The 25,067-nt window shown below is 40.3% G+C and overlaps 1 long non-coding RNA gene across 1 annotated transcript in view; it reads left to right on the top strand.

Annotated features, from left to right (window-relative positions):
• LOC123378864 overlaps positions 1-25,067 on the top strand; it is a 369,979-nt gene that overhangs the window by 287,923 nt on the left and 56,989 nt on the right. Inside the window, exon 6 of the long non-coding RNA XR_006582769.1 lies at positions 21,671-21,747. This is a non-coding gene — a long non-coding RNA (uncharacterized LOC123378864). The remainder of the gene's footprint in view (positions 1-21,670; positions 21,748-25,067) is intronic.

Raw genomic sequence — 25,067 nt, 5'->3', positions numbered from 1 at the left:
TTCTTAGCCTATGTCTACACTACTGCTGGATAGAAGCTCTGGCAATCAATGCACTGGGGATCGATTTAGTGGGTCTAGTGAAGACCGACCAAATTGACTGCAGATCGCTTTCCGGCCAACCCCCGGTACTCCACCCCGAATGAGAAGAGTATGGTAAGTCGACGGGAGACACTCTCCCGTTGACCCAGCACGATGTAGACACTGCAGTAAGTCAACCTAAGCTACATTGACTCCAGCTAAGTTAGTCACATAGCTGGAGTTACGGTAACTTAGATTAATTTACAGCAGTAGTGTAGACATTGCCTTATTGGCTTTTTAAAAATCCAAATCTGGGAGGAAAAATGGGATTGTCTGGATACTGTGAATTGAATTCATTTTGTAGTATTTCTTGCATAATATCAAGCAGAATGTACTGGAAATTTCATGCCAGACCCTGTACTAGTGAGATTTCCATACTGGTTCTGATGGCTCAAGGATTGTGGATAGTTCATATGAATATCAGAACTTGGGTGGTTCTTTGAGTGCTTGCTCATATTCATTCCACTATATGTGCATGAGCCTTCCCTCATGATTCTGACATGCCTTCTCTCTGATTCCTTTGCTACCCAGGGTCTTGTGTAAAGTCAAACAAGACTATGCTTGTCCCATCCTTATAGCACCAGTGTGGCCTGTTCAACACTGGTACTCAACTTTACTAATTGAGCCTTTGCTGTCTCATCCATTTGACCCAGATGTGATTTACCAGGACTATGGTTGCCTTTTCCATCCCAGTCTCTGAGCACTTCATCTGACAGTGTGGCTACTTCATGGCTTATGCCCTTTGAAAGGTCCTGGTCAAACAACATTCAGAAAGTGCTTTTGAATAGCAGAAAATCCTCAGTAAGGAGCACCTACTTGACTTAAGTGGAAACATTTCTCCATTTGATCCCACCAGAAAGGTATATCTCCAGAGTGGGCTCCCCTGGACCTCATACCAGACTACCAAAAAAGCACCAGCATGCACTGCATTGGAAATACCTGGGAGCTGCCATGGCAGCTGTAGCACTGGAATGACTAGACTCCTCTCTCTCTGACCACCCTCTCCTGGACAAGGAACAAGGCTACAGTGGTCCAGTCTCCTCTCTGGTTGCACGCTATGTGTGAGAGGGATTGTTTGTTTGGGCTCCCCTGAAATCACCCTCTGCACCCAGCAGTTCATCATTATTATAATTACATGCTAAAAACTCTGTTAAAATAATATTATTTAGGTTGCACAGTCAAGCACTTGATGTTTAAAAAAAAAAAGACTGATTTCTGTTGCTCGTACTACTTTAATTCTGCTCCTCTTCAGGAATTTCCCATTTTTGCCCAGCACTATGTTCTGTGATCTCTAGTAGAGATCTCATTTGCCACTCATTTGCTACAACCTTTGTCCCCCACCCTAAATCCCCCAAAGCCAACTTCAACTCGTCAATCTCATTTGTGGTTGTGAGTGCTCAGCCCCTCAGAAAAAGAAGCTGTTAAAATTATTAAACAAATTCTGATGCACAGAAGTTGTGCTGTTCTACAGAACCTGGCTTTCTTTATAGTCAGCCATTTTTGGCTGCATCCTTCCTTTCAGTAGACACACATGCCTGAAACAGGAGCCTAGGATCAAGTGATACCTGCTTCATAAATAAATTTCTCTAGGGGCTTTACTTTATTTCTTTTTCTAGGAACATACAGCTTTTAAAATTATGGTTGAAAAAACAGTTTTCTTTACAATTCTCTGTTTTCACATTCTCACAACTTTCTGTAACATTCTGGTTTTGGGCTACAACTTGCCATCTTTGAGCTCCATCTCAAAGTATTTTAGTGTATTGGAACAAAATCCCTTAACCTGCGTCTCAGTTACGGAAAGTGATTTTTTCCTCCATGTGTAAAATTCTGTGTAATTTGTTAAGAGGAACACAGCAAAAGCAGTTGAAGTCTGAAACTTGAATTTTTTTTGAGGACTAGCCTCTTTCCTTGATTTGGGGGAACTGAGTAAGTAACTGAAAACTTCTGAGAACACTTTACAGACGAACATTTGCTGTGAATATTAAATAAACTGTGTTCGCACTTCTTTTGCATTTGCTTTCCACAAAATTTCTGCCAAATGAGACTATGGGAAGGGAATGTTAATGAAAACAGCAAATTTTATGTGAGTATTGTGGATATTTGCAGGATGTAAATTCATAGTCATAAGTATTCATGCTGAAAACCTGATTCTAGAGCTGCACTTATGAAATGAAGGGGAAAAAATGTGGCCAATGGGTCCGATCAAAACATCTCAAATGTTGAATAGCAAATACTTGCATCAAATTGCTTGCAAACGAACTCCAACAGAAATTGTTCTGTAAATAACTTTGAAAAACAAATACATTTGTAAACTGTGGAATTTCTCAATAATTTGTGAACAAAAAGGGACAAGATTAGTCAAATAAGTTGATTAGAGCTAGGCAAACCATTCATACAGACAACACACAGAGAGATCCAAGGGTAAGTTCACTTAGTTCTTCCCCCTTACCTCATTTTCTACATACTTTGCTATGGCTAATAGTTGTTCTAAATATTTATATTAGAGTGGTGCCGAATTGGGGCCTGTTTTGTGGTTGCTCCTGTATAGACACTATACAATGGGGTAACCCTAAAGTAAGAGTCCCTTTTTGGTTTCCCCATTCTGATTGTCATCTAATTGGCTTATTTCACAATTACAAATACAAAACAATGGCAATTCCGGTACTGAACAGTTGTTTCAGTTTGACCATATTTCTTTGAGAGTTAATCCTTCCTCCTTCTGCAGAGCTCTTTACTTACCTTAAGCAAAGAATGGATGTCAACCTCAATTGATGGGACCTGACACCATCACAGTGGGTAGTAGAATATCAATTTTACACTGACTGCTGCACAAGGGGCCTTTATAACCCATTCAGTGCTTCAGATCTTCTGAGTTATGGCCGCTCCCTTATATTACTTATTATTGCATGTGATCTCTTTCTTCTTCTATTTTTATACATCAGGATTACAGTTTGTCCAGTCTTATCTATCTGCAATCTAATCTGCATCAAATTTTAAAAAGGAAACACATGTTTTGTATTTAATTTATACTTTGAATGATTAGATAATTTACATTAAATCTTACTGTGATGTTAATTTACCTTAGCTCTTTCAGTACTAGATTGAGTACTATCCATCAAATTTACATGTAATGAATTTTTGATAAACAGGTTAACTATAATTACGTTTAGAATGTAGGGGATCTTCAGAGGGCACAATGAGAAATGCTGCAATATAATTTCTTAAGAAACATGATTGCCAGAGAGAGAGACTGTCAGACATGTCAAGATCATCCTTTATGATACATTTGAACTTTTGCTAAAGAGTTGATAAATGCAAGTATATTTAAGATTTGTTGTGTACTTTATTTAGACAGAATTGATTTTTTTCCTTCTGAGGCCACTTGAGTCAACCTGCACTTAAGAAAACATGTTTGGAAGAAAATTTAGAACAGATGCATTTTTCAAATTTTTTCCTAAATGGAACTTTCACATTAAGAAGCATTTATTATTTATTCAAATTTCTTTCCTTTAGTTCCTTTTATTTATTTGTATTTTAGTAGCATCTAGAGGCCCCAATAAGGGTGGGGTTCCGTTGTGAAAATTTTATAATGTATATTTAAATCTTAATCTGTATGTTACATATATCTGATAATCTGCCTTGAAGAGTTTATAATCTAAAGACCTGATCCAAAGCTCTTTCAAATCAATAGGAGCTTTTTCATTGGCTTCAATAGGCTTTATATGAAACTCTAAAAGACAATACCCAAACCAACATAGGCAGAAAATGAATAAGCAATTTTTCAAAAGTTACAGTATAATTTCTACCCCATGCCACTTACACAACAACCTCCCTCTCCACCCTCCCCTCTCTCCAACCACCAGTCAGTCTCCTTTACATCCTTTATTAGCCCCAAGTGCCCTCCTTCCTAGGAAAATGCTCATTCTCATTCTGCTTCTGCCAAACTTGTCAGAAGGTATGCTACTGACCACTTGCATTCCTGTGAAGAGGGAAGAGACAGGGGACCATGTGGTCTCTCCCTGTCCCACCAGGTATTTGCGTAATGCCCAATGGCTGAGGTGGACTAGGGGGCGGTCCAGAGTAGTAGTCCAGTGTGCGTGGGTGGTGGGTAGCTGGGAGGTCAGTCAATGTCAGAGGCAGTCTGGGGCAATGGTCAGAGTTTTCACAGGAATCAGTAGCCAGAAGATCCAATTCAAGGAGCTGGATCAGTAAGTTGGGGAGATGAGGTTGGGCAAGGCAGGTTCAGGCAAGGCATCAGGGCAACAAAGCAGGGTCAGCTGAGGCAGCAATAAGGCAGTCTGGGCAGCGACCATCAGGCAATGGTCTGTTGCTCAGACACCTTCCTCTTCCTGTTGGGGCCTTTATATAGTCCATGCACCAAATGAGAGTGCTGTCTGTCCATCCAATCAGGGGTCTGGATTGTGGCTGCTGAGAGTCTGTAGGCCATTAGCACTAAGGCTGTTAGCCAGAGGCAGTGGTTCAATGTATCATCATGGCAGAGAGGCTAAGGATGTTGCCTAAGGACCTGGCAGACTTGGGTTTGATACTGGGGTCCTAATAGCACCCCACTCCTTTGCAGTGATATTGGGGTACCAAAGGCACAGGCTTGTCCAAATGGGCTCTATGGTAGAATCTGACCTTTCTAGCAGTGTGCATTTAATGGGCTCGTTCCGAGGATTGCTCTTCCAGCCCATACACTTTCCAGTCAACGAAGTACCATATCTTCCCTCTTCATATCTGAGAGTTTAGGATGTCATGGACCAGGTACTCTCCTTGGTCTTGGACTGGCAGAGGTTGAGGTTGTTTTAGTTCAGGAAAGGAATTGTTGGAGAATTGTTTAAAAAAGGAGACATGGAATGCAGGGTGCACCTTGAGGTAGTGGGGAAGTTGAAGTTCAAAGATTACTGGGTTGATTTGCCTGCAGATCTGATAGAATCCTAGGTACTGGCAGTCCAGTTTACATACAGGTCTGCCTGTATTGACGTTTTTAGCTGATAGTCAGACCTGATAAGGCCTCAACTGGAGTAGTGTGCCCAGTTCAGGGCACTGCACTTCAAGAAAGATGTGGAAAAAATTGGAGAAAGTCCAGAGGAGAGCAACAAAAATGGTTAAAGGTCTGGAAACGTGACCTCTGAGGAAAGATTGAAAAACTGGGTTTGTTTAGTCTGGAGAAGAGAAGACTGAGGGGGAACATGGTAATGATCTTCAAGTATGTAAAATGTTGTTGTAAAGAGAAGGGTGATAAATTGTTTTCCTTTTCCGCTGAAGACAGGGCAAGAAGTAATGGATTTAAATTGCAGCAAGGGAAATTTAGGTTAGCCGTTAGGACAAACTTCCTAACGTTAAGGGTAGCTAAGCACTGGAACAAATTATCTAGGGGGGTTGTGGAATCGCTGTCATTGGAGGTTTTTAAGAACAGAGTAGACAAACATCTGTCAGGGATGGTCTAAATAATACTTCTGCCTCATTCCAGGGGACAGGACTAGATGACCTATCATGGTCACTTCCAGTCCTACTTTTCTATGATTCTTTTGTCTTACTGTAAATATAGGGCCCTTCTGTCAGTGACAGTCTCCATGATGTTTGTATGCTGTCTTGGCCACATCTAGGTTTGTTTCAACTCTTCCTGTGTATGATAGATTTGATGAACCAGATCTGAAGCTGTGGGAACTGTGGGTGCTGTGGGCAATGCAGGGTGAAAATGGGGGTTGAAGCCATAATTTGCAAAAAACTAAGTTATGTTGGTTGAGGCATGGTGTGCATTTTCGTACACAACTTCTATATATGGAATCAATGACGTTCAGTCATTTTGGTGGTAGTTCATGAAGCATCACAGGTATTATTCCAATACCTGGTTCACTCTTTGTGACTGGTAGTTGTTTTGTGGATGATAGGAAGTCGATGCATGGAGATGCACCTCTAGGAGGTGGAACCACCTCCTGCTGAAACTGAGACACAAACTGGGAGCGCCGGTGTGAAGTGATATGGTCTGGGAAACTGTGGAGGTGGGACACACGTGATGAGGAAACAAACAATATCCTTGGTGATGGGAAGATGTGCACAGAGAATGAAGTGTGCCATCTTTGTCACTGATGATCCACTACTGTCAGTATGGTATGGGATCCATCAGATTCTACTAACTTGACAATGAAGTCCATTGCAATGTCAGCTCATGTCTTCAAGGGGGTATCAGTGAGTATTAACATCCCAACAGATTTAGTTTGGGGAACTTTGTTACAGACACAGGTGGCACAAGACCTGACATAGGCCTGAACTTTGGACCACTGTTTTGGTCACCAAAATGACCCATGTGCCATGAGAGTGGTCTTTGCTTGGCCGAAAAGTGCAGCCCAAGGCATGTCAGGGCAAACATGTAGGGCCTTCAAACAGGGGCATCCTTAAGGGATGTAGATGCACCAGTGGATGTGGAGTCCATCCTTTTGTGTGAACTTATGCTAGGGTTTGGTGTTGGAAGTTTGGAGTGCCTGGGAAAAGGGGTCATTTGGTAGGGTAGAATGTATGGTTATGAACAAATACTAAAATATATATATATATGGTGTCATGGAGCAGGCAGCAGCAATATTTCCTTGTCTGCTGCTGGTGCCCCTGGTTGAAGCTGCTCCTCAACTCCTAGCCCCCTTTGTTCCCTCAGAGGCAGCCAGTAAGAGCCGCCCGGGTTAGGAGACCCGGTTCCGTGGCTGGCAGACCCCTCCAGAAACAGGGACAGCAGGGGAACCGTCCCAGCACACAGCCTCTAATACTCCTCTCCCTACACCCTGAGCTATGCCCTCCCTGCACCCTGAGCTAACGCCCTGCCCACACACAGCCCCAGCTAACTCCCTGCCCACGCACAGCCCCAGCTACCCCTCCCTGCACCCACAGCCATCCCCTGTGTGCACACAGACCCAGCTACCCCCTCCCTGCACCCTGAGCTACCGCTGCCCACACACAGCCCCTAGCCACCCCGCCTGCACCCACGGCCACTCCGTGTGCACACAGCCCCAGCTACCCCATCTCTGCACCCTAAGCTGTTTTCATACTTTTTGAGCTAAGCCCCCCACCTTTGAGTTATAATTTTTGGTTGCACATCCCCCCCCCTCAACCCAGACAGGCTGGGTGTCCTGCTGAGGTGAGTCAGGGAGTGGAGGTGGCACTCCCTCCTGGAGCTCACCATGCAGAGGCCCCTGCCCCTCTGCCCCTGCTGGGCCCTGGAGTTTTTATAGCATGTCAAGGGGGGCCTCGGAGAGAAAAAGGTTGAGAGCCCCTGTTCTAGATAACACCTCCAGGTCTTGAAAGCCACTTTGATGGCAAGTGGTTCCTTGTCTGAAATTTCAAAATTGTGCTTGGCAGGAGTGAGCAATATGCACAGGGGCCCTGTTTCTGGGACAGCATCACCCTGATGGTGACAATGGATGCATTGGTTTCCAAGATTAATGGCTGACTTGGGTTGAGGTATCTGAGGATGGGGACAGAGGTGAATGCTGCCTTTGAGTGATTGAAGTATTCTTGGGCTTCTGGCAGCCAAGCAAACTTGGCAGGTTTTCACAGCAGAGAAGTTACAGGAGTAGTCCCATATAAAGAATCTGTAGAAATTCTCAAACCCAGTGAAGCACTGAATTTCTCAATACTTTGTGGTGTTGCCCAATTCATGAACCACTTGCACTTTCTGGGATTCCAGGTGGATTCCCTCAGCAGATAGAATGTAGACTAAGAATTCCATAGTGGGCTGATCAAACTCATTTCTCTAGCTTAGTGTAAAGGCCATGCTATCAGGGTCTTTCTAGGACCTTGTGCACATGCTGGCTGGTCAGAAGTTGGTCTTCAGAGTAAATTAGGATGTCATCTAAGTAGGTGATCACATAGTGGTCCGGCATATGTTGTAAGACATCATTAATTAGATGCTGAAAGGTCACAAGCACATTAGTAAGTCCAAAAGGCATCACCAGGTATTCAAAGTAGCAAAACTGAATGTGAAAAACAGTTTTCCATTTATTCCCTGACTGGATTCTGACTAGGCTGTATGCCCCACTGAGGTCTAAATTGGTAAATACCCGAGCTGCTGTTATGCAATCCAGGAGCTCTTGGATCAGGGGTAACAGGTATCACTTCCACATGGTGATTTTATTTAGGGAACAGTAGTCCACACGCAGTCTTAGCTGTCTTTTTCATAAAGAGGGCAGAGGCCTCAGGGGGCTCAGCCCCCTTCTGAAGCTGGGCATGGTCATTTCCCAGAACCGCATGGTTTAGGGCCTTAGCAGGACAGACAGACACTATGTGGCTACTGCCACCCCAGTATAAATACAAGTTCTCTTGTCGTCAGCATTCCCATTCAGAAAGGTCCAGTTGTGCCATGTCCCTGCATGGGCTCGTCTGAGGGGGCCTTCACAGGGATTGTGGGCAATGCCTGGATATGAGGCGGAATCCCTTTCCTCTCAAGTCGTTTCTCACTAAGCCAGGTGTTGATTCAGAGGCACAGCTCAATAAATGTGGCTAGATCTGTGTGGGGCTCTATGCAGACAAGCTCATCTTTTATTTCCTCGGTGAGACCAAGATGGAATTGGTGTAGCTGGGCTGGCTCCTTCCAAGCTGTATCTGCTGGCAGGCATCAGAAACAATCTGCATACATTGCAGCTGACCTCGAGGCCTAGTGGAGTCTCTCTAGAGCTGCCACCACAGTGTGAGCTTGGTTTGAGTCATTGAAGATTGTTGCAAAGGCCCTCAGGAAGGTGTCTCAGCATGGGGTGATCCTGATCTAGCATAGAGGAAATCCACTTCAGGGCCTCACCTGTTAGAAGGCTGATGACCAGTCCCATCTTTGCCGGGTCCATCTGGTATGTGTTGGGCCCTAGCAAGAAATAGAGGCCGTGTTGGTTCATGAAACTGGCTCTGGGTCCCGTTGTAGCTCTCTGATAAATATACAATGGATTCAGGTCCTGAAATTGACACGGACTGTGAAGCTGCAGAAGATGTTTCCTCTAGTAGTCCTGTGATAAGTTCTTGCAGGGTGTGGTTTTCTTCCTGAAGCTGATCCACTGTGACCTGTATGGCTTGGTTTTCCTCCTGTAAGCAAGCAGTCTGCTCCTGGAGTCTCAGTGTCCCCTTGAGTGTCTATGGCACAGTACCAGGGGTCAACAATGTGTCCGTACACGGACATAAGTGTCCGTGGTAAAAATTTTGAGGTCCATGGTAATTTTTCAGAAAATTGAACACCCTCCCACAGTTTCCATCACTAAGTATGGTAATTTTGTCAAGTGTCCATCGCACAACATGGTGGTGCCGACCCCTGCAGAGTAGCTGTGGTTCCATACCCTTTTTGGGTAGGGCGAGCCTAGGGGGAGACTGAAGTGAGAAAACTGTGATGCCCAGTGGCTGAGGTGGGCTAGCGGCAGTCTAGAACTGTAGTCAAATATATGTGAGTCGTTGGATAGCTGTGAGGTCAATTGGTGTCAGAGGCAGTCTGGGGCAATTGTTGAAGTTCTTGCAGGGGTCAGTAGCCAGAACATCTAGTCAAGGGGGTGGGATCAGTGGGTTTGGGAGGTGAGGTCAGGCAAAGTGCCAAGGCAGGGTCAGGTAAGACAGCTGGGCAACATGGTAGGGTCAAACGAGGCAGCAAAGCAAGGCAATCTAGGCAGCGACCGTCAGGCAATGGTCTGTTGCTCAAACAGCTTCCTCTTCCTGTTGGGCCCTTTATATAGTCCATGTATCCAATGAAAGGGCAGCCTGTCCATCCAGTCAGGGGCCTGGAGTGTGGCTGCTGTGAGTCTGTAGGCCATTAGCACTAAGGCTGTTGGTCAGGGGCAGTGGTTCAGTGCACCATCAAGGCACCAGCAGCTATGGTGGCACCCTAAAAATCCGGTAGGCCTGGGTTCATTACTGGGATCCTGACAGTTTGGCAGCAGCCCCAGTTCCGAGCTGTTTCCATCCTCCATGGAAGATGAATTTATATCAGTTAACAACAACAAATGCATATTTCCCATTTTCTTCATCGGTAGCGTCGACACCTAAACATAGGTAAGTGTACAGTACATATTACTGATTAGTTTTATGTAAAAGAACAAAAAAAGAGCAATTTAAGTGTTGATTTCTTTTCTATTCTATATACGTTTTTAAACCACACTCATCACAGCGTTATCTCAGCTCCTTTTAGTAGTGCATTAGGCAATGTGACTAACATCTGTTACGTATTTGCTCTCTCATCCTCTCCCCAGCGGGAGAAGTGTGTGCAGTGAAGTGTTTTGTTCTGGATTTTATATATATTTCTACCTATATATCTATATCTATCTATCTATATAACAAACACATTGCTATATGTTTATGTTGAGGAAGATGAGGTCAAAGAAGTGCACTTTGCAGTTAGTGGAAGGTGGTGAGGATCATGATGATCCATACTTCTTGTGGGAGTCCATCCCACAGTCTTGGGCTGGCCTCTGAGAAAGGTCTCTGACTCGTAGATTTGGTACCAAATCTTTTAAAGTTGAGCTATGTTAATTAGTGATGACTCTGAACACTGGTTGGTAATTTTCTCTTTAAACAATTTTTTACTATGAAAAACTGATAAAATATTTGCGATTTCTTTCCCCTTCTGACCCGTTCTTTTGAGCACACACTTGCTACCTTTTCCTTTTAATGATTATAGATATAACCCAATATATAACTTGCATATAGCAATCTAGAAATGCATCATCATTAATATCATAATTATTATGTTTAATTATAATCATGTGATTACATTTTATTGTCCTCCACAATACATGGGATGACACTTTGCCTGGTACCTGAAAAAAGACACAATGCGTGCCATAAGCAGCAGATTCATAGATAAGTAATGCAAGAACACACACACAATCTTTCTTGCATAACCTATTCCTACTTGAGAGTAGGACTAATCTGCTGTCTGTAGAGGCTATTGTTGGGTTAGTAAGTGTATGCAGCCAAACACAAACATTATTGATGTCTTGTCATCATTAATGTCTGTGACTTCTGTGGTGGCCAACCTTTGTTCCATGTTCTTGCTACTGACTTTGGACTTTTAGTGTGTGCTTATGCTCAGCAGTAGCCAGAATTTGGCCCTTTTGTGTTTGTACCTACTGTACCCGCCAGGCATTGTATTAAGACTTTTAGTGAATAGTGTCCATACTATCTTCACATGAGTTCTCAGTACCAGTTATAAATATTGCTATTTCTTCCAGCTGATTATAGGGAGAATTGGCATTATGTATAAGGCAAAGGCAGACTAAGACTATGAGAGTGAAGTGAACTAGGCCCAATTTTTTAAATGTCCACTAATTTTGAAGCCCCATTGTTTAGATTCTGAATTGGAGACACCAAAGTCCTGATTTTGAGTTGCTATAAGTGCACATTTAAGATGGTGGTGGTGGTAGGAATGAGACTAAGATGTAGGGCCTGCTCTGATTCAGCAAGACAGATTCCAGTGGAAGACCCTCCAAGGTTCTCTACACCCTCATCCAACCTTCTCCACTCATGCAGGCCCAGCCACAATCTGCCCCTTTACCTTTATCTCTGTTTCCACATCTATAATTTAATTAATTATGCTACTTCTGCCACACAATAGTGTAATGATTATAAGTTCATTAAACTTTATAAAGTTTTGAGATTCTAAAATGACAGGTGCTATATAATTGCAAAATATTATTCTGCAACTCCTTTTTATCTACATAGCTTTTAATAACTTATTCAGAATGCCAACTTGTCTTAGAGTTGGTTGGTTGGTTGGTTTTTTCCCATGTAGCCTGAATGAGCTGAAATACCATAAGTACACTGTGATAGGAAGGACTCTAAGGAAAGTTTAAAATATGTCAATGAGGAAAATTATGTGCAGAAGTGCTTGACTGTTTCTTTCTAAAAAGAACAAACCAGTAGAAAAATGACTCTCTCAATTATTTTGTACGTGAGATAGGAGGGATGAGCATCATTAAGAAATGTTTTCAAGTAACAAGATCTCTCTCCCCTCAATACATAAATATTTAAGCTAATTTTTTTAATATCTAGACAAGAAGGGCCTACACCCATGTACATGTGGTTGATTTTTAAACCAGTATAGAGTAATAATTAGAATTTGAAACTTGCAAGATATTTACTAGCTAATATACATCTTAAAAGTGTAATATTTTATAAATCACATCTTTTGTTTGCATGCCATAGTCCTCACAACAGGATGGGTAAGAGGGTTGTCGTGAAAAGATATTCTTATCTGGGTTTCACAGTGTGAGGGCACCCTGAAGACATTTTCCAGTGTTTAAACAATTTGTGCCTTGCAACCTGTCATTTCTCAGAGCCATTTGGTAAGTGAATATATTTTCCCCTTAACACTATGTAAAACAAAGAAATTCATGTGACATATATTCATTTGTGCATCGATGGGAAGGCAATCTGTGCATCAGAAGAACCAGACAGTATATACCATGTGTACTGGCTGCACAAGTTTGCTAAAGTACTAAAAAGACACTTTTCTTAATGAATATCAAATTTAATAGGCACATGACAAGTCTGTTACTACTGCCCCAAGGCAGTCCAAACGTATAGATCTTTTTTCCCCCTTGTCTGGCTGAGATTCTCGTTTCTTGCCAAGTGCCAAAGTGCAGTGAAAGGACAGAGACGTGTTTGGAAGTTTAAATGGCCAAAACTTTATTTATACAGCAAGAGCATATAATCATGTCACTGTACAAGTAATCCTTACCAAGTACTGAAGTGAAATCAGTGATGATGATTCCCTTTGTGGCAGTTCTGCTCCATCATAGGAATTTGGCAATGTGCCTCTGGTCTCTGGTCCTGCAGATCTGTGGCACTGCTACTTCCAGGGCAGAATATCAGCAAGCCTTCCAGGGGGACTACTTTCCTTTCTACAGGTCCTTTCACTGCCCAGTTGGACCCTTGGATCACTCAGCACAGATTTTGCTGTCTCCTACCAACCCCAAACCTGGGTCTGGCTTGACATTGCCATAACTTGTTAGGTCATAACTTAGGAGGTATCTCCACATGTTGAAGTTGGCTTTGTCATCAAGAACTACCTCGCTCAGCTGCAAGAGTGAAGTGACCACACAAGTTCCATCCACGGATGGGAGCAAGGCAATAAGGATATGCAGGAAACAGGCAACAAGCAAGTGGTATAAAACATTAAGACACTGTAAAATCCAAACCTGTAGACAATAAAAGTAAGATATGGGTGGCTAGTGACTAGTCAACATAAGGGGACTCTTCCCCTTGAATGCACATCTGTTATTGAACAAGCAAGAACGGACCTTCCCTGATCTTTTTTAATAGTTGAACCAGAGTGCAGTTGGCTTCTCTTCTAACCATCTTGTCCAGCTATTGATTGACTGTGCTGTTTGAAAATCACTTTTGGATGTCTGCCAGGCAGCTACCAGATAAACCGTTTCCTCAGAGGAGGGAGCTAGAATTGATGATTGATGATACAGATCACAAATGGGACTCAAAATCTAGCCAAACAGAGAGAGCAACTCCCTGTGACTGACTGACTGACCAGGAAGAACTTGACTGAATGTGTTCATGAATCTGTATGTTTTTGTAGTTTTGAATATCTTAAATATACCATGTTACATATCGTAGAAATGTCAAACAGCCATATGTGGAGCAGAAAAGGTTTAATTACAGAAGTAATTTCTTTTCTCTCTCTCTCTCACACACACACACACACACCCCTTTACTTATAATAATAATTAATATAATTTATTGTATAAATGATGCCTTGGGAAATGGATTTTTAGCTACAATTGTATACAGTATTCTCCATGTAAAGATAAATGTGGAGCCAGGTGTGGATTACTAGTCCTTATAATATTTGTCTTTAATTTTTCATGTAACAACTAAACTGAACTGTTTTTTTAAATGATAAATTGTACGAGCTGTGACTATTACAAACAGAAGTGCTCAAATCATGGTTTCACTACACATGTCTTTCATCCCTGCACTTCCACAATAATGAGGAATAGGGGATAATGACTTAAAGAAAAAGTGCTGGATTAAGTGGGACAGTAAATTAGGCATTTATCTCTCTCCATTGGAGGCCTGTTTCCAGTTTCATTTGAGGTCTCAGCTGAGCTCTAGTTAAAAGTAAACCACATCATATTTCACAAAGCCAGCCCATCCCACAGAATTCAGCACATAAGCATTCACATTAAATTACCATATTACCCAGGAGGTCCTGGTTTCCAGGAAGGTCAGAGTTGAGATGAATTAGCAAGGAGGAATGGGGACATACCATTCCGAGTCATCACTCTGTATCTAGCTTGTGGAAAAAAATAAGATTTTAGTCCCTCTAGTTCTCATTTTTTTACTTTAAATTCTGCTTACTTTAGGTACATATGAAGAGAAAAGTACAGCTACATTATATAAATCACTTTTCCCGTTGCTTACCTTGTAGACAAAAATTACTCTATGCTATTAGGTTGCCATGACAGTATTTTATTAAAAGTAAAATCTGCGTGTAATGTATGTTAATCTATTTTCAACTCTGAAAGTAAAGTATAGACACATTTTAATGTGTAGTAACCTGTTTTTATTTAGAAAAATATAGCAAAGGTGGTGCCTTTTTAATGCTTAGTGGTATATAAAACATAAGAGGATGACATGGCCCTAGGCCCAAGGAACTTAGTGTAAATAGTTTACTCATCTATTATCATCTAAACATCTATATAATTTTCTAGGTGCCAGAAGTTACACAGCATGGTCTTGATTTAGCCCTTAGTTATGTTCTCAGGGCACAGAGCCCTTGAAAGAACACCGGAAGTACGGGTGTTAAATGTCATAAATTGCCCATAGCAGGTCAGAGCAGCCACAAAACTGGCTGTGACCAGAGAGGGAAGGGGCATGTGCAGTCATGCTGATTCAACAAATGGCCCAGCCTCTGGATTGAGGTTCACATTCCATTTGATGTTCAGCCGCAGAACTTAAACACAAGACATCTCCTACTTATTGAAATATGTTTGGACTGAGCTGACTTGTGTAGTTTGTTTTTCTCAATGAGACTTACTCCAAGGCAAATAGATTTTAATATTAAGAACAAGAGCCACTTGTAGAAAAGAATCAGGATAGAGAACTGATGACTGCTGAAAAATTTTATAAACTAAACCAAAATTTAAAAAAATCCAAACAACCAAAAGAGTACACAATTCAGCTCCACCAAGTTATGGTTCACTATACCACAGTTTGGCTTAAGAGTCTGAAACACCTAGGCTTTTTGGAACTACAGTTTCTAGCCTCAGCAGTATTGACTCAGTCTTCTATTCATTTGATGTACATAAATTGATTTCCATACACTTTACTGTGTGTGGATTATTCAGCTGTTGGGAGATGAGGAATATCCTGGTTTGGGAATGTTTGGGTTCATATCTAAAGGAGATCTTTATTTCCTCCCTTAGGGAAGACAAACTGTTGACAGTATTTTCAATCACCAATTACTGCCCAGTCTCTGATCTCCCTTTTTTGGGAAAGATTAGTGAGAGGTCAATGAAGGGTCAATTCCAGCTGCACCTGACTTCTTTCAGTCTACTGGATTTTTGTCAGCTGAGCTTCAGACCTGCATATGTCACTGTGGAGAAGGAACTATGTTGATTTTAAAATTGTTTGATATGAGATGTTGTCTTAGAATAAATGTTAAGTGAAATTGCACGATGGGTATGTTAGGGAAGGAAGACCAAAAAGAGCAGACACTGCAGGGTGCCTGGAGAGACGGGGCCTGGGCATCTGGATGGATGTTCCACCCAGATTGCTCATTTAGAACTTGGGGGAAGGGAGAAGGGCTTGAATTTGAAGGATCAGCAGTTGGTTCCTGGGGAGATGGTTGGCTGCTGTGAGGAGAGAAAGAACTGCTGGGCTTTTATAAGTTTAGGCTGTCCCCATCAGAGTATAAAGTAGGAAGGTTACTGAATGTTATTGTTTTGTTTTTGTTTTTCTTTGTTTTGTATTGAATTATGTTCACATGGGTTAAATAGAAGTTTAGGGTTTTGTCAAACCATGGATTTGGAAAGCATTGTCAATCAGTGGGTTTTGAAGAGCTCTGCAGGAACCTTGAAATAGAGTTAAGAAAAGCAGCCAAGATTGCCCGATTATTTCAGCAAGTGTCCTGAGAAGAAAAGTAGAAGAGTTAAAAAAGGCTGCACTAGTGACTCAGAGACAATGGTGGTGAATATGGTGTGTGCCCCATAAGGTGCATGTCGTGACAGGCATTAAGTCAGCATTAGCTGTGATATTAGGTGATCTGGGGGCAATGGATAGTTCAGATGTCCATGGTAACGATTAGATTTGTCACTGGACCCCAGTACTGCTAGTTGAGGTATTGCTGACTCTCTTTAATGTGGTCTCACTAGGATGGCTTCATATATTACTTACTGGACAGATTCCACAAGTTTCTTCTTCTCATTTCTTCAGGACTCTCACTGGTGTCTTATCCCTCATATTCAACAGGAACATGAGGCCTTAGGAAATATCAGAGACAGGGTGGACTGTCATCAATATGCTGATCAATATTATACCAGTGTTCTGCAGTGGTTGCCAGTTCTTTTTGGTGATTTGATCAACACTTTTTAAAGCCCTAAATGGTCTAGCTAATTCAGAATTGTCTTCCCATATGTTCTTCTGCAACAATTATGGGCCATAGAGATGCTTTAGCTTTTGTTCATCAGGGTTGAACTTGTGGGGATTTGGACTGGTAGTTCCCACTAACAGGTCCTCATCTTATTAACTGCTTAGGTTAGAGGTCTGTCAGAACCCATGTCTTGCTAGTTTCCAGGCACAAAGCAAAATTCGTGTTCTTCATCAGGCTTTTCCCAACTATTTATTGGATTTCCACAGGCAGTTGGTCTCCTGGTTAATTACCACATCTGGCCTCCTTTAAGAAATTTGTATTAGATGGTGTGTGTGTGTTGAGTAGAGCAAAGGGGGAAGAATCCAAAGAATTGTTCATTATTTTGATCTATAGTGTATTAATTATGTAATGTTTCTATTCTACACAATGCTCTCTGCTGTCTTGTTCTTTTATAAATATCACATGTCTAAAACTGGACTCCTTTGTTTTATGGTGAACACTGTAAATATAGATCAAAACTAAAGCAGAGTTACCAGGACAAATGTTAGTAGAACTTTTTAGATATTAGCTAATATCTGATAATTAGGAAAAGGAGGTTGCCTGTTACCACGAAAATATCCACTGAACAATTCTAATAGCTCGAAATGCAAGTGCTGGAAGTCATCTACTAACAAACTCCACAGTTTCTAGTTCAGCCCCAAGACATTTATACGGCATGGTTTAGAACAATTTATTAGGTTTGTTCCAGGATTTGTTCTGTTTTGTTCTATGGTTTGAATAACTCATAATTTTGCAAGGCAAGAATAATGTAGTGAACAAGCTTTAGAGTAACCAAGCACAGCAATTCCCAGATACAACAGAGCTGGCAGATAACATTAATGCTGATTCTAATGCATTGATGTCAAGAAGTCCATAAAAGAGAGGGAAAGATAGAGGGCACAGGGGAGAAAATCAGTGTAAAAACGTATATCATAAACTGCAAGTGGTTCATGTAAAGGGCCATAGATTATGATTGTTTTCCAACGTGATATATGGAGAGTTTGATTTTTTTAAGGTGTTAGTGAATGGAAAGGGGAAAAATGTGAAGTACATTCTGTACAGTGTAACTGCCCATTGTATGAATTCGCCTGATGCTATACTTAATTTCGCACTTTAATATTGCCCATTTTGGAGAGTGTAGTCCTCTGTTGTGTTTTTCCATACTGTGGCTGGTAAAACTGATCTGCATAATAATGAATTGACACAGCTAGAAGGAGCACTTCATGCCGATCACGTCCAGGAATATGGCTCCTGCTGCAAGTGCTGAGTCAGCATATTATGGGAGCAAGGCAATTCATTGGCAAGAATTAAAAATATACATTTTTAGAATGTTTCTTGTTTATTAAAGTTTCTATGATTAAAAAATGGAACAGGGATGGTTATAGATTATGAGGGGAAAGAGACAAAGGCAGAGGGAAAAGAGAAAAAAATAGAAGGGGGAAAAGTGGCTAATGGGGGATTAAGAGGGGAAAGAAAAGTGAAGGGAGTGGGAAGAAAGAAAAGGAGAGGGAAACGAAATACACAAGAAGAAAGGAAGGCCAAAAAGAAACAGAGCAAGAGAGGTACCTCCCTAACCCCTTTTCCCAACTCCTCACTTTCCTTTTACTCCCTAAACTCCAATTTTCCTACTTTAATGCCTTTTTTCTTCCCCCTTTCCCTTCAATTTCTCATTGGCAAAGTAACATGGTAGCTCTCCTGCTGCCAGTCCACACCTCAGCCATTCCCATATCTTCTATGTAAGTGTTGAAGATGGGAGTACGCCAGGTGGAATTGGGAATCTCTTTGCTCTCCTGGTCTCTCTCTAATGCATCATGCAAAGAGTTTCTGTTCTTCTTTAAATTATGTTCAGCTGTTTACAAGAGCATCTCAGTGGGCAAAGGTGGTTAAATTAGAAATGCTGCACCATTAATTATTTTCATACTGTAATCAGTGCCAGACTTTATTCAGATCATAACCATAAAACAATAACAGACATAACTGCGTCTCTTCTCACTGTGTGAGAGTCACATCCTTACAGGCAGTTTCCAATTGGGCCCTGTAATCCATTTTATCCACCTCAGTGACCCTATCCCCAAGTTTTGAGGCCGGCCAACAGGAGATCCTATCATTCAAATCAGAGTGGATTCCAATCCCCTAACTTTCCAGGGTCAGTCATAACAGTTACTTGAGGCTACCAGCCAAGCCAAATACTTCCTCCTTCCTAATGCATTCATAAAGTCAGAATACTTATCTAGATCACAACACTATGGCTGATATTATTCATTTACTTCACACACAGGAAGAGGCATAGCTACACAGGAGTGTCTGCTTTTATACACAAGAAGATCCTTTTTTTCTTTCTTTCTGGATTTTCTGTATTCTCAAGAATTGACTCCATTGTCTTTGCACTGAGATTCATAAACTGCCTATTTGCCAAGATTTAAATGCCTAACCTTTCTGATGGCACTTGGGATTGAACTATGGTTCTTGAGAGAGGTTATTAAGCCACTGTGCCCATTATGCTTAATTTTTGAGAATAGGAAGTAAAGTGTGCACTGTAGCCAGAATTCCTTTCTTTGCTCAGCTCAGCATATTTTTTAATGTCAACAATTAAGAATTGCCATTAAGGAATATCACAATCAAAGAATGTCTACAGTTCAGGACAAATTAATGAGGTACACTAAAAATTTGTACCAGATATTCCTGTTCCTTGTGTACATTTTTTCCTTCTTTAGTAAAACCACCTGAGATCAGTGTCCCTCAACTTGATTACTTTAAATATAGGTATTCAAATATTACTGTATTGTAACTGGGTGTGTGGAAGCAATGTGGCTAGAACTGGGACATGGGTCATATAATCACATACAGACCTGTGAGGTTCAAATTTGTTCAAGTGAAAGCCACATTGGCAACTTCCTTGTGCTGGAAGGTCACATGTAATTTGAATAAAGTCACATAGATTGTGGCCATCTTCAGCGCTGGTACAAAACAGCCTACAGAGTTTACAGTTCTTAGTATTCAATGTTTAACTGGGTTTCAGCAGCCAAAAGGCTCAAATCAAGATGGAAACTCATGGTGAAATCCTGACACCATTGAAGTTAATAGAAGTTTTCCCATTGATTTCAATAGGGCAAGGATTTCATTGCGATAGTCCCCCCCAGGCTGTGTGTCTATATTAAATTAAACTAACCATGGAATTCCACAAAGGTCTGTCCAGAGTCTGATACTATTCAGTATTTTCATTCATGACTTGGATAATGAAGTGGAGTATGCTTATGAAAGTTCTGGATGACACCAAGCTGGGAGGGGTTGCAAGTATTTTGGCGGATAGCAGACAGCACAAGAATTCAAAACAACCTTGACAAATTGGATAATTGGTTTGAATTAAACAAGAGGAAATTCAATAAAGACAAATTCAAAGTAGTACACTTGGGAAGGAAAAATCAAATGAACAACTCCAAAATGGTGAATAAACTGGCTAGATGGTAGTATTGCTGAAAAGGATCTGGGGGTTCACAAAATGAACATGAGGAAAGATTGGGAAAAAGGCTAATATCATTCTGGGGTATATTGCCAGTAGTACTGTTGAGTTGATGAGGTTGGCTCATGTTGCCTTGTTGATTTTTCCTTGGAGGACACCCTTCATAGAATTGAATGATTCTATCAATTTTTAATTATATTTAGTTCATATATATAATAATTTTAAAAAGCCAAAACAGTAACCCATATGTGTTGTTCAAGTCTCAAATTTCACTTTTCATTCAATGTTGGCAAAATGGCAATTTCCACATTCAAACATAAGACGTATTGCTGTTTCAATTTGAAAACTGATCTGTATCCAAATGAAATGTCAAAATTCAAAATTTAAAAAATGTTACCATTATTTCTTGAAAATTAGGATGATAATTATGTTGGTATTTTTGCAAAATTGGAATAATTTTGTGAAAATTTAAAATGTTCAGGTTTTTTAATTTCACTGTGCATATACTGTAAACTTTTGCACCGTATATCAAGTTTTATTTCTGTTAGATTTGACCCTGAAAACATGTACGAATGAGTGTAGTACTTATCACTGGAATAACCACTTCTCTCTACAGTAAATGGTCTCAGGAATGGGCCCATTATTTTCATGGTGATCTCAGGAAATTCTATTAGTGATTGTATTTATTCTATTTAGGTGTTGGTCAGGCAGTGTTGAGGTGTGTGTGTGTGTGGAGGGGGAAGTAATGATAGGATACGTTGCTCAACCATCTTTTTTATACCTTTTGATATGTAGTAGAGACCCTTTGGGCCCCAAAAGTGGCACTCATAACCATGAGACTTTGTCCCAATTTCCCTTAAAATTGTGAAGTGACATCTGCACAAGTACTCGGACAGTTGGGCTCTGTGGACGGTAGGAACCAGGGGATCCCTTACGTAGTTCAGGAAATACTTGAAACTCTTTGGGGCTCTGAATCACTAGAACAAAGACAGTGAGTCTGCATTACTAATACAGAAGGACTCTAGAGTAAGCTGTCTGAGGAAAACCCTCTCTCTATTTCCCAGGGAACTGAGTGAGGCTACTTGAACAGACCTGTTGCTATATATACTTTGGTTTATTTACTAGCTAGTACACGGACAATGGGCAGGGCATTTAAGCCTGACTACCTTTGTAGAGAAGATCTCTAAAACTAATAAATGACATCTGAGTTCTCTTTTCTTTAATCAAAAGATTGGTGGTTTGTTCTGGTGGACTGGTAATGATGCGTAGTCACATTCAGATCTACATTTCTCTCAACGCTGTTTTCAACCAAATGAAGTGAAAAATAGCCAGATACTTCTGTCTACTTTGAGTACAGCCATCACAATAATAATACACTCACAATAATAGGAAGAATAAATGTAAACCAGACTGGCTTTCCAGAACTTGGACTTTCCCATTGGATATGGGGATGTGGTCATTACTGTCTTTTTTTTCTTAAAGTAAAAACATTTGTACTTTGAGCTTTACACTTAAATTCTGTTCTACAGTCAGGTGAAGGGAAGATGCTCATAGGATTCCATTTTTCACTCTTCAGAAAGCACTGGTAAAGGGAAGAATTGCTCAGGTAAGCAGATTTAAGGTATGTAGCAATTTGTGTTTAGGGTATCTGTTCAAATTTGGCTCTGGTTAGAGGTAATTAAGATTTTGTTTTTGTTTTGGTTTTTAATGATGACACTGGTGGTGTATGGTTCCTATTGAAAAGGTGTCCATTTCACAAAAAAGTTGAAATGAATAGTGAATACATTTGAATTACCTTATTATTTTGATCCGAATTAATATAAAATAACAGGGCATTATGGAGAGAGCGGCAGATGCAAGTAGTATTTATATAGATTTGAACAAAGATAAATTAATTTTTTAATTCTCTGCCTGATACTTTGCATGATCACTAAATTCACTTTGAATGTTAAAAAAAAACAAATGCAATCATTCACTGTTGTCAAGAAACAGTTATAAATCCCTTCCCACTACTTGCTAGTAGAGCAGGGCAGCATTTTTCCAGCAAAACGTTCTTTCAGAGAAATGCAAATTTGGTGACACTAAAGGATTTTGTGATTTCATGTCAGATTTTCCAAATTGTTAGTTTTCGGGAAACAAAAATTCCAAAAGAGTCAAAATGTTTCCTTTTGACATTTTTAAAATGAAACATTTTTGTTTCAGGGGTAAAAAATGACTTTTGGTTTTGAAATTTCCTTCAATTTCATTAAAAGAAAATGCAAAAACATAAAGGAAAAAGCACAAAATGTTAAACTAAATGTTTCATTTTGGGTTCAATTAAAGATTTAGTGCAACCCAAAATGAAATTTGTTTTCAGTTTTTCAGCACAGTCAACAAACCAAAAATTTGCTGCTCACACAGCTCTGTTTGCTAGTTCTAGGCAGCATGATTCATGCCACCTCTTTTCAAATTTCTTATTGGCTTCTTGTAGAATATTTATTTTTTGTGCTACTGTTTGTGTTTTTGTCAGAGCACTTTGAAACCATCATTGTGCTCCTTAGTCCTTTTTGGTTTTGATGTTCACTCATCTTGTTCTTCAGATGCCATTTAAGGGTGTGTGCTCTCAACTTAGTTTTGAGTGTGCAAGGAATGCAGGATCAGTCCCCAAGATAGTGCCATTAACTAGAATATTATAGGAAGGGATCAATGGGATGGTAGAACAAGTTATAAATGTTGTTGTGCTTTGTATCTGTTAATTGTTAATTTATTTCTTCTATGAAATGATGAAAACAAATATTTGTTAGCAGCTAACTTTGAATTACAATCAGATATAAAATAATCACAGAACAATAGGAGTGTCATGAATTCTTGCTTCTGCTATGCTGTGAAAGTTTGCAATTAGTTTCTATTCATTAAAAATGTAATCACCTTTTGAGTTTATCACATTTTAATGTTCAAAATTCTAATTTGATCCTTTTATAACTTTCATATCACAGTATAGTCTCTTCCATTGTTAAGATGACAAGTACCATAAAATGGGGGGGGAGAAGTAAGTGGCCTCTTGCCAGATTATTTTCATTTGGTGTGATCATACCATGTGTGTGGTTTACAGTAAAGGCAGAGCAGAGGTCTGGAGTTGAAGGACTAAGGGTATTAGGATCAAAGGCCTAATTGTCGGTTTTCTAGAAGTTAGAGTTATTGGCAGCTGCCATTATACCATCTAGTCTGCTGTCACACAGCACAACCAACCAGCATGCACTAATTGCAGTGGCCTTTTCATCAAGTAAGATCATCCAGCTAACCACAAAGAGCTGTCTCTCCATTAGTACAGACAGTAGCTAGCTAGATCAGTGAGGCTACTTGAGTGTGATTGGACTGTCATAGTGTTATGATTTGTTCAAGTTTAGAGCATTTAGCAGATACCCTTTGCACCTCTCTTTGTACCTGAATACTATAACCTGACTGCCCCTATCATTTAAGAGGGTACTATAGCTTTTCAAAGTTCAGCAATGCACAATTGCAAGCAGGCAACTGGTCTCTGACAAGAGATCAATACTGTCCTTCCAAATGCTGGAGTCAAGCTGCTGGGTCTGTCAGAGGGATGTGTGCTGTAATTGGATCATGGATGCAGCGAGTCATCTGAGTCTCCCTTCAGCACTGTCACAGCTGTCAGATGTCATCCCTTTGTACAGCTGTCACTGCGGGAGGGTTGTGGCTCTTTTTCCGTTCTAACCCAATGCAAATGTCCACTTAGCAGATGAATATTGAAGATATTAGACACTTCTTTATGCCTTTATGCAAAATAAAGATCTGTGTCATCTGTGAATTTCATGGAAATAAGTTGCAATTTATTCACTGTGAGAAAAGTGAAGTGAAGCCTGTAAAAAAGAAAAATTATTTGGTTCAGGCTATTAAAAAATAATATTTTTGAGAATAAACAAAATATGCAGGTTTTTTCCTGAAGGAACTCTTTTTTGTGAGACTAGGATAGTAGTTTTCTATTGGAGTATTATTTTAAGCAAATGTATCTATATTTCTATATACTCATACTGAGAGAGACCTATACAATTAGAGTAAACTTTGATTCCTATAAAAAAATCATTATGTGTGGTTGAAAATATAATCCCAGTATTGTTTTAAAATAGCAAGATGATGAAATTTAAGGTGCCCACTTATAGTTAGAATTAGATCTTCTGGGTAAGTTTTTAAGACAAAATGAGTTGAACTTGGATAAATAGAATAAGTTATGTACAATTATGTTACATGAATCTTTCGCTGGAATGAAAAGGAAAACATCTCAGTTGCTGAACAGAGATGTAAGTACTCAGTGGCATGTGTGATGTGCTTTTCAGGTGTTTTTGTTTTGAGAAAGATGTAGATGCATGTGCTGGGTTTCTTTTTTCTATTTGTACTGCAACTTACACACATAATTGGCATAAAACCTACCATTGTGCCTAACTTAAAAGACAACATGACTCAGTTAAATAATAGAAACTGTCAATCGGTTCGGAGTGAAACACTCTCATTTATGGTTACGTTCTCATGTAGGTTAGGCAGTAGTCACACTATGTTGTTATTTCCATTAAACTTGTAGTAGTTTACATGTTGTAGAAGAGGCTCCATACTTCTTATGCTATTATTAAAGAAAAAGGAAATGATTTTAAATAATGTTTATCTTTTTTTTTAACTGCTTCCCTCAGCTGATTTTAACATCATCTTTGGCTCTCAGACCGGGTTATTTTTGATCTGGGTGGCTGACTCTTTATTTTTTCTTGGAGAACAGACCACACACAACCTCTCTGTCAAGCTTGTGCAGGCCCACTGACAGAGGAGCATGAACCTTATTTCCAATATATGACCTTAAAGTTCAGTGAACCACCATGGGAACCACTGAACCAGGCCACAAAATATCTCGGATACATGCGACTCTAAAAGATGAAGTCAGCT

The sequence above is a fragment of the Mauremys mutica genome, chromosome 10, assembly GCF_020497125.1.
Source record: "Mauremys mutica isolate MM-2020 ecotype Southern chromosome 10, ASM2049712v1, whole genome shotgun sequence".
Lineage (NCBI taxonomy): Eukaryota > Metazoa > Chordata > Testudines > Geoemydidae > Mauremys > Mauremys mutica.
Note: the sequence above shows the minus strand (reverse complement) of the source record. Positions and strands in the feature narration are given on the sequence as shown.